The 10,322-nt window shown below is 34.6% G+C and overlaps 1 non-coding gene across 1 annotated transcript; it reads left to right on the top strand.

The window, feature by feature from the left end:
- Nucleotides 1-1,015: 1,015 nt before the first annotated feature.
- Nucleotides 1,016-1,122, top strand: LOC126010550 (U6 spliceosomal RNA). Its single transcript, XR_007496573.1, has one exon. It is a non-coding gene; the product is annotated as a U6 spliceosomal RNA (small nuclear RNA).
- The last annotated feature ends 9,200 nt before the right edge of the window (nt 1,123-10,322 follow it).

Raw genomic sequence — 10,322 nt, forward strand, 5'->3', positions numbered from 1 at the left:
AGTGCTGCCGGGTGTGACCCAAAAACCAAAGACCAAAAAAGGGGGGGATAACCTAAAAGAAATGGGGGAGCACTATAAAGGAAACCTGAAGAAAAGGTCAAACTTAGAACTGTTATCAGGACGAGGTTCTAAATAATAGGGATGAATTGAATTCAGGCAGGGGGTACAAAGGAAATTAAAATTACAGGAAAAGGAGGCTGAAGTGGTGGCACAAGTGGTAGGGAGTCTGCCTTGCATTCGCTAACCTAGGATGAACCAAGGTTCTATCCCCTTACATCCCATATGGTCCCCCAAGCCAGAAGCAATTTCTGAGCGCATAGCCAGAGTAACCCCTGAAAGACACTGGGTGTACACCCTACTCCCCAAAGGAAAAAGAGATGCCTGTTTTTTTTGTCATATAGACGAACAGGAAAGCGAGTGAAAGTATATGAGTAAAAAGGCTGGGAAGAAAGTTCAGTGGTGGGGCCAGAGAAATAGCACAGCGGGAGGTCGGAGAGAGAGCATGGAGGTAAGGTGTTTGCCTTGCATGCAGAAGGTCAGTGGTTCGAATCCAGGCATCCCATATGGTCCCCCAAGCATGCCAGGTGAACAAAAACCAAAACCAAACCAAACAACAACAACAAAAAAGAACTAGCACAGCGGTAGGGTGTTTGCCTTGCATGTGGACGTACCGTGGTTCAAATCCCAGCATCCCATATGGTCACCCAAGCGTGCCAGGGGCAATTTCTGAGCACAGAGTCAGGAATAACCCCTGAGCGCTGCCGGGTGTGATCAAAAAAAAAAAAAAAGTTCAGTGATACCCAACGCTATCTGCCTAGATCAAATATTGACGAGTCAGGTCCAGACTGCTTTTAGACCAAATCACACTCAGAGCTCCTAAACATCACACACACACACACACACACACACACACACACACACACACACACACACACACACGAAAAATGCTACTTAGTTTGTAGTATCCACAATTTAGGAGATCTTGTGGGGCATTTCATAGAAATCACAAGACAATGTGCTCGCTTCGGCAGCACATATACTAAAATTGGAACTATACAGAGAAGATTAGCATGGCTCCTGTGCAAGGATGATACGCAAATTCGTAAAGCGTTTCATATTTTTAAGTGAGTGAAGCGGGCTTGGAGGACTGAATTAAAGGTGTGAAAACTCAAAAAAAACAAAACACTAGACAATTGTTTGCTTGTTTGTTTAAATAAGTAGCATGATCTAGGTTTTTTAACTTTCAAATAGATTCAATGAAAAGATGTATAAAATAAGTTGAGAACCAAGTTTTGCACACACTAGATTAGCAAGGATATATGTGTGTGTGTGTGTGTGTGTGTGTGTACATATTCTTTTATTTCTGTCAAAAATTAAATCTGGTGATCTTAAATTAATATTATGAAACAGCGCATATATGTTTCTAAATGTATATCACCTATTTTAAAACCAAATGATATAAATAAAGCAAAATAAGATTACTAAGTGGGAAAATTAGGAGATGCTACTTAAAAGAGATAGAATTTGATTTTTGTAAAAATATTCTTTCAAATTTAATTTGAGTAGGGAGTTTGTTCTGGTTCTCATATTTGTTTATAAACTATTACTTAATGAAGAGATTATATAGTTGAAGGAGGAAAATGTCTCTACTTAGGAATCATTGATAACAAAGTTAACACATGCTTGAGATGAAATGTAATGAGAAGCCCCTTCAGAGGCTTTGCATACAACTTTTTTTTTTTTTTTTTTTTTTGGTTTTTGGGTCACACCCAGCAGCGCTCAGAGGTTACTCCTGGCTCTATGCTTAGAAATCGCCCTTGGCAGACACAGGGGACCATATGGGATGCCGGGATTTGAACCACACTCCTTCTGCATGTAAGGCAAACGCCTTACCTCCATGCTATCTCTCCGACCCCCATCTTTTTAAGAAATTATCTTTTACACTTGATAGGGCAGTTTCTTGTGTGTTGTGACAACTGAGATTGTAAAAAGGAAGAATTTACACAAAAATGAAATAAAAATGCAACCGTATGTACAATTTAGAAACCGGTTTTACTCTGCTGCAAACAAATGGACAATATATTGTACAATATATAATAAAAAGTACAGCATAATACAAGTGCCACTAACTTAAGGATAAGACTTAAAAATGCTTGTCATTTATATATACACACTGCAATAAAAAGCCACAATAAATACACAAATTTCCATGTCATCCATAATAAATACTGAAAATATAAATACAGTAGACTACAACTAATAAGAATAAATTATTACAACATAAGGTCCAGGTTAAATTCTGTGGAATATTAAGTAGTTTCTGTCATACCCTTTGGCATCTTTGATGTTATACACAAGAGAAATCAATCTAAAAACTGACTTACAACATGACACCTTAGTGTAAAGCGATTGTATGTATGAACTCTCATTTGATTTTCTTCCCTTTAAACCTTTCAAAGAGACTGGATCGAACATAACAGTAATAAAAAGTAATAAAAAACACCTATTAACATATTGCTGAAATAAAATAAAAATAGCAAACATTAATGAAAGAGAAAACAAGTCACAATATAAAAGTTATAGTGAGTTCCTCACTAACTTCTTTAATTAACCCCTTATATTTTTTAACCAGCAAAAAAAAAAAAAAAAAAAAAAAGACAAATAAGCAACAAAAGAAAGTAAAAAATGCTCTCTAAAAACTACTTTTGTATAAATACCATTCTCAATCTCTGGTTCAACATAGACTTACAGGATAACACCCAAGTCCTTTGGATCATTTGATGTATCGTTACATTCAGCTCACTAGATTTCACCAAAATTTTCAAAAATATTACATTTCTATGGCAGCTGGAGAGTGAAGACATAGGTGAAGTCTAAAGTTAATGATTAAAAAAAAATGCTGCAAAAGGTGGCATTTGTCTTTGCAGTCAATTGAACAGATATATTTTAAATGGGGACAATGCATTTTTGACTGATATTATGACCTTTTCCTATCAAATTGATATACCCTGTGACACTGAGGGAAACACATTGAAATTACAAAGTGCCATTTTCTGCATTAACAGGCATTAACCAGTATATATGTATTAATAGTTCTATCTTAAGAGGCTATTACACCAGAAATGCAAGGAACTAAAATAAAAGCAGATCAACTGTACTAAGACACAATAATGCTGAGATTCTTAGGAAAAGAGTTGTAACCTACAGGTTTTTAATTTTTAAAACTATTCTGTACTGTAAATGTCTAGCGTTTATTTTACATCAAACACTTTTGAAACATGTTTCACAAACTACGCCTTAGACATATTTTTATAGAGGTGCCTAGAGTCAATTAAACACGGGCCAAATTGTTCTACATCCTTTACATAGCATAGTATAGCTTTCCTATTTCTTCTTCCCTTTTTTTTTTTTTTTTTTAAGCAGAAGGGGTGTATCCCTAGTGTTATTTCTGCAGAGCAACCACAATGGCGTGGCTGTCCTTTCACAGGAGATCCATGTTGGGAGATAAGCAGCTGTATATTGATTGAAAAAAAAATCCCATGGGGAAAGGAAACTTCAGGGGTTCTCCTCATCTTTTGGTTAGTTCTATCTCTGACTTGGAAGCAACTTTGAGTAAACAGAAATTACTCTGAAAGTTGCAAGGGTGCTTGGTCATGTGGTCTGATCAGAAAGGAACCACCTTTCCCAACTCTTCCCTTTCTTTTCAGGTTCTGTCACAACAAATTTAAGTCATTTGCTGATTCCTGAGAAGGCAAGAAGCCATGGTTTAAATAACATAGAATAAAGGCTGGCATCAAGTGGTGACTGAGCCATTCTGTGGAGTCATTTTATTCCTTATCAGACTGTTTATAACCACAAATACATCCCTTACAAGGAATGGATACACTTGAGTTCCTCATTTGTAATTTTAGGGTCAAAAAGATAAAAGTACTTAAAGAAGGTAAAACATGCTCACTTTTTATAATTGTAATTTCTAAGAAAACAGAATAGTTACTCGATCCTTTTTTAATTTTTTTTGGTTTTTAGGACACACCCAACAGCGCTCAGAGGTTACTGGCACTCCTTATTCTGCACTCAGAAATTGCCCCTGGCAGGCTTGGGGACCATATGGGATACTGGGAATTATTGATCCTATTTTTGATGCTTGTCATAAGGACTCATTACCTCTTGATCTCATAGATATCATTAATAAAAATATTTTTAATGAAGTCATATTTTTCCAAACTAAGCCATGTGACAATATTGCCTATATATTGAGGCCTAAAAATCTGACTTCTTAGGAGACTTGTGGAATAATCATCAAAGTTAGGGGTAACCTAACTTTCAATAAGTTACTCAGTGCAATGGCCCAAATCAGCATAACTGTTGCAGGTGCCTGACTCACAGAAACAGGCCAAAATGTTTTCTTATTGTGAGAAAAACCTAAAAGAACTAGATAGTGTTGTCATGGAACTGCCTTCCTTAGTGACATTAAGAATAAGTGGGTCTCTGTCCTGTTGGGCATGCCTGAATGACAATATTCTCTAGAGGTAGATGGATGAGGCAGGTAACCTCTGGAGATCTCTTACAGTCTCAGGACCACAACAATAGAAGAACGTAGAATAATCTTAAACTTTCCATTACTCATATACAATTGACCATTGTCTCTCTGGGAAAAAGTAAAGTGTTCTAAAATTCCCATTGGGAATAATTAGTTCCAATAAATCAGTATTTAGACAGTAACTTTTGAAGCAGTCCTGATTTAATTGTAGTACAAAAAGAAAGAAAATGATTGACTTTGCAAATTGTTGAGATTAAAATTTATCAAGTTCAGATCTCTTTTTTGTGTCATTAAGCCATCTAAGAATCAGCAATAAATTGAAACAACAACAATTAACCCCAGGTATTTATTTAGTAAGGTTAGCTATCTGTATCTTTCTTCTTTAGAAAAATTCAGATTTGAATTTCATTTCTTTCCCTTTTTCTCTTATTTAAATATAATTCAAAATATTGTAAAAATTTTGGATTTGTAAAGATTGATGGTTTTCTTTATAATTAAGGAGAAAAACCTAGAGGCCAAAAATAACAGGAAAAAATAAAATTGGATAAATTAAGTTACAAAATTAGAAATTTTAATTTCATTTTTAGTAGACTTCTTATGCAATGACAAAAGCAAAACCTGATAAGAAGGCAATACTCTCACAGGAGATTTATCCAACATAGTAATAAGACTTTACCCAGATAATTGATGATAGAAACACTTGGATGATTTTCAGATATTTTTTTCTAAACCAAGTTCTCCTAAACTACTAAAATACTACTAAGTCACATAAAAATAGTAGGATGAAGTCAAAAGAAAAAGGAAAGAAAGAGGTCAGAGAGGTAGTGTAGGAGGTAAGGGGCTTGCCTTGATTGGTTTTGATCTCCAGCATCAATTTTGTTCCTTATCACTATATATATGGTGTCTGGAACATTACTGGGTGTCACTCCTGATCCCAGAGCCAGACAAAGCCACTGAGCACCACTGGATGTCCCCCTTTCCCTCAAAAAAAAAAAAAAAAAGAAAATGGAAAAAGAAAAAGAACACCTCATAAAGTATCAATTTCAATATGACAAATAAAACCACCCAAATGACTCATATAAATTAACTTAGACAATGGTAAGGCTGATTTTGAGCATAACTTTATCCTCTTCTAAGTTCTTCTAAACAATATCCATTGTCTTAATATTTAAATGACCTCACATGTCACTATAGTCACATTATATGTGTGACTCTCACTATATGAGTTAGTGAAGTGAATTGGCTATCACCATAGTAATAAGTATTTTAAAGGAAAGAATAACATCATTAGCTTGTTGAATATAAATATTCTCCAAAATAAGCTATATCAATTCCTTTGAAACTTTAGTTCTGTCAGAAACTTTTATGAGATGAAATAAAATGAATCACTAAGATTAAATTAAAAGCATGTATAAATTATCAAGTAAAATCAATTACTCTATACTGTGCCATATCTGACGCAAGTGAAAGGAGTCAGTTTTTGACTTAAATCCTTGAAGTTACTTCATTTCACACAAATGTAAAAGGCATTTGCAGGTATGGAAATTGCAGGTTATAGGTTAAGTTAAAAAACTGCATGAAAAATAAATTGGTTTAGACATGTATATATATATATGTATGTATATATACACACATATATTCTTCCTGTTTCCTAATTTGTATTATCACCATTGTCAGAATATTTACCAGATACCATGCAGTTAGAGTCTAACTGCTGAGTCTAACTGTTAGACTAATGCTCTGATATTTTACCAGGTAAAATCCAGGTTAGAGACATATTTTGAGTCCAAATTTCTGATAGGAAAAACTAAACAAAACAAATGAAACATTTGCATTGGTTAGAAAAGAGGCTGCTTAAGCTTACAGCCTTAAGATAAGTTAAAATAAAACTAACAAAAGTTTTTTTGGAAGATCACTCTTAATATAGATATTTAGTGGTAAATTACTAAATAGTATTTCATTTTTATATGTGTTACTTTTGACAAAAATCATTTTAACATAAAATGCACTTAAATCTTAAAAAATATTTGCTAAATACATTGTAGCCATTTTGTCTTGGAGCCATGCCCAGTGGAGCTTAGGGCTCACTCTTGGCTTTGTGCTCAAGGATTACTTCTGGCTTTGTGCTCAGGGATTATTCCTGGAGAGCTCCGACTCATATGAGGTGCTGAGGATCAAGTCTGAGTTGGTTATGTGCAAGGCAAATGCCCTACTCAGTGTATCATTGATTCAGACTTCAAATGATTTTTAAATAGTAAAATGATACTGCTCTATATAGCAGTGAGTAGATATGACTACCAACTGGGTCCCAAGAGTCTCCACATTTTAGCTAACTGCCAGTTTGTGAATCCAGTTTTTCAAATATAATAAAACTTTAATTTTCCAGGTCTGCTAAAATTTTATGGTTCTTAGGAAACACTACCACTTATTAAATTTATATTTCGTCCTCAGCCCTTTCTGACCCTCCCCAAACGCCACTGAGTTTCTAAAAATCCTAGCATAGATTTAATTCAATTAAATTCTCAGTGTTAAAGAAAGCACCTGATGAGTTTGTACTCTTTATGCAAAACTGTGGTATTTGGCTTAGGCCTTTAAATTATTTGAGCACACACTAAAAGATCTCAGAAAAAGTAATGTTATCTGAAGTTGCAAAATTATGTTAGAACTGGGAATGTTAGGACATTAAAATGTGGCGGTGTTCTGGTAAAGGTACAAAAGATAATTCCAATTGGAAGTGGTGTCTAATCTTGCTCTGAAAGCACAAGTGCTTAGCCTCTAAATTTGGCATTTTATACACGCACTATAATAGTGATACTGAATGCTCTGTGAGACAATCAGGGGCATATGCCATTTAAAATAAAATGATTAAGTCATACTAGGATAAATGGAAAGCTTTTTTGATATCTTCTAAATAGGTAGACTCTAGAATCAGGGGTTTTCAAACTATGGCCCGCGGGCCACATATTGTATTTGTTCCTGTTTTGTTTCTTCACTTCAAAATAAGATAGATGCAGTGTGCAAAGGAATTTGTTCATAGTTTTTGTTTTTACTATAGTCCGGCCCGCCAACGATCTAAGGGACAGTAAAGTGGCCCCTGTTTAAAAAGTTTGAGGACCACTTCGAGTCTAGATGGATCTGAGGAATGTTCACCTGCTAATTCCATGGTTTGAAACCCTAGTTAAAGAGAGGGAGTAGGATGCATTTTGTTTAACCTGGTAAAAGCACTCTGTATATTTGGAACCTGAAATAAGGATTCTTCTACATTGATAGCCTATTATTTATAAATAGGGCCCATTGGAACTGCCTGGTAGGAATTTTCTGATATAATATATATTTTTTTATTTTTTGTTCTTGTGCCACACTCAGTGGTCTTCAGGGTTTACTCCTGGCTCTGTACTCAGGAGTAATTTCCAGTGGGGCTCACATGATCATATGGGGTACTGGGGATTAAATTTGGGTCAACCATGTTCTAGGGCATGAATACCTGCTATACTCTTTCTCCAGCCTCTGAAATAAACTTAGTATTATTTTCATACATATAATATTGATGAAAAAATTAATAAATTTTATTCAATAGTCCATATTAAATTAATGAATTTAGATTCAAGGAGAGACAGGAAGTTCTTGTGAGTTCTATTTTACGAATGGGAAAGTTCTTTTCAGTGGTAGTTTTTTCTATTATTAGATGAAAAGTGGTATCACATTTTTTATACCACTTTACGTTAACAACCAGATTATAATGAGGCTTGACTGAATAATCCATACCACTTTTTATCGTTATTACTTTTCCTTAGAATTTGTGGTGCCCTTCTTTATACAACCTAAGATACTTTCTTTAACATATAAGGTACTCTAGGAATAAATACCTGTTGAAAGAATTGGAACCAAAAAATTCTATCAAAATGTAAGTATTATAAACTTAACACCATAATTCCAGAAAGTTAAAGAACCAGAAGCAGCAATTTATAAAAAATAAATCAGCATATATTTTTCTGTTTAGTAATAAAAAAGAACTTTGCATAGAAATGTCCACTTGACACAATCTCCCTTGCATCTTGATTTTTTAATGGTAGTTTCTTGTAATTTATTGTTTTATTTAGGTGAGAATTGCTGAGCTGTCACTACTGTAAAGATTCTATCACTAATAAATATTATTTTCATGTGTCTGGCACACTGGAAAAAAATTTCACACACAAAAAAGAATAGTATGGGCCTGGAGAGATCGCACAGCAGCGTTTGCCTTGCAAGCAGCCGATCTAGGACCAAAGGTGGTTGGTTCGAATCCCGATGTCCCATATGGTCCTCCGTGCCTGCCAGGAGCTATTTCTGAGCAGACAGCCAGGAGTGACCCCTGAGCACTGCCGGGTGTGGCCCAAAAACCAAAAAAAAAAAAAAAAAAAAAAGAATAGTATTTAAAAATAAATACAATATTCAATTAACCCAAAGACATGGAATCATCAGATTTCATTTATGATTTAATAATCAATGATAAAGAGAAGGAGGAGTTAATTTAAATAAATTTCTTTCATTGACTTCTTTTTCTCCCAAAGGAAACCTCAAATGACAAAGGAGATGCAAGCTGCTCCCATCACTTGACTGGCAAATCAATTTGGCCTGAATTATCATTGGAAATTAAACTCCAATGAAAGGTATAGAATGGTACTGAGACAACAGAGAGCAGAGGGGAAAGCTTTGCCATTGACCATGAGAGACAAAAAACTGTGACAAAAAAGACTAATTTGGTCAGATATACTCTGGAACAATACAATTGCTGCAGGTCAGGTTATCATGTCTTGCTGTAAAGATCTTAAGTATAACAAGAGGCTACATCCAGCTTGATCTCTACTTTAAAGGGCTCAGAAAAATGATAGTGCTTTCCTGGCATATGGGCAATTTTTGTTGAATAGAAAGGTTATTAATGGAAAATAAAAACTGATGGAACACCGTGCTTTCCCAGCTTTTCTATGAAAGGAAGTAACAATGAAGTAATTCCATCATTCATATTAATTGTAAGTCTCTGAATATTTTCATAGTATACTTTAATTTTTCCACTTTTCTAGATCAGCTTTAGATGACAAAATATAACCAAATTTTGGGTAGAAAGATTGCAGTACTTATTGATCATTGCCTAACACTTGGCATTCTATATTGTTCATTATATTTCATGGAGGCTGTTTTGATGGGTATTTTGTGTACTTACTTTGTGATATATGATTGGGGTTTAGGTTAGACATATAAAAATTCATAATGGATACTGTTATGGTTGGAAGATTTATTCTGTGGAGCAGTAATATTCAACCCCAATTGGACGGATAAAATAAAGGTGCTGTTTCTGTTTATCTATTTCTAGGTAAAGCACACTTTTGGGTGTAAACAATAACATGGGAATAAAGTTCAATGTGAAGACATAAACATCAAAACTTCTTGTGGAAATAAAGCTGAACAAAAGTAAATAACCTTCCTTCCTTTCTAAAATTAAACTGTCAACTCTATCCTTCAATCTTATGGCACAGATTCATGGTACCTACTTCTTTATATTGTTTCAAGAATAAGCCCATAGTACTCACACAGAGAAACTTCAAGAGCTTACAATGTATCAGAATATATAGCAACCTGATTCTTCATCAGCTTGAATGGAGGGACAGCAGCCTCTTGTCATTTTCTCTTTGGGCCTATGCTTTTTAGATCACATTGGTAGTAGAAAAGAAAAAGGGGGGTCAAGCATGAAAACTTGAACCATCATAGAAAACAAGGAATATACCACTAAGACTTGAGCTAAACT

The sequence above is a fragment of the Suncus etruscus genome, chromosome 5 (genome assembly GCF_024139225.1).
Source record: "Suncus etruscus isolate mSunEtr1 chromosome 5, mSunEtr1.pri.cur, whole genome shotgun sequence".
Taxonomy (NCBI): domain Eukaryota; kingdom Metazoa; phylum Chordata; class Mammalia; order Eulipotyphla; family Soricidae; genus Suncus; species Suncus etruscus.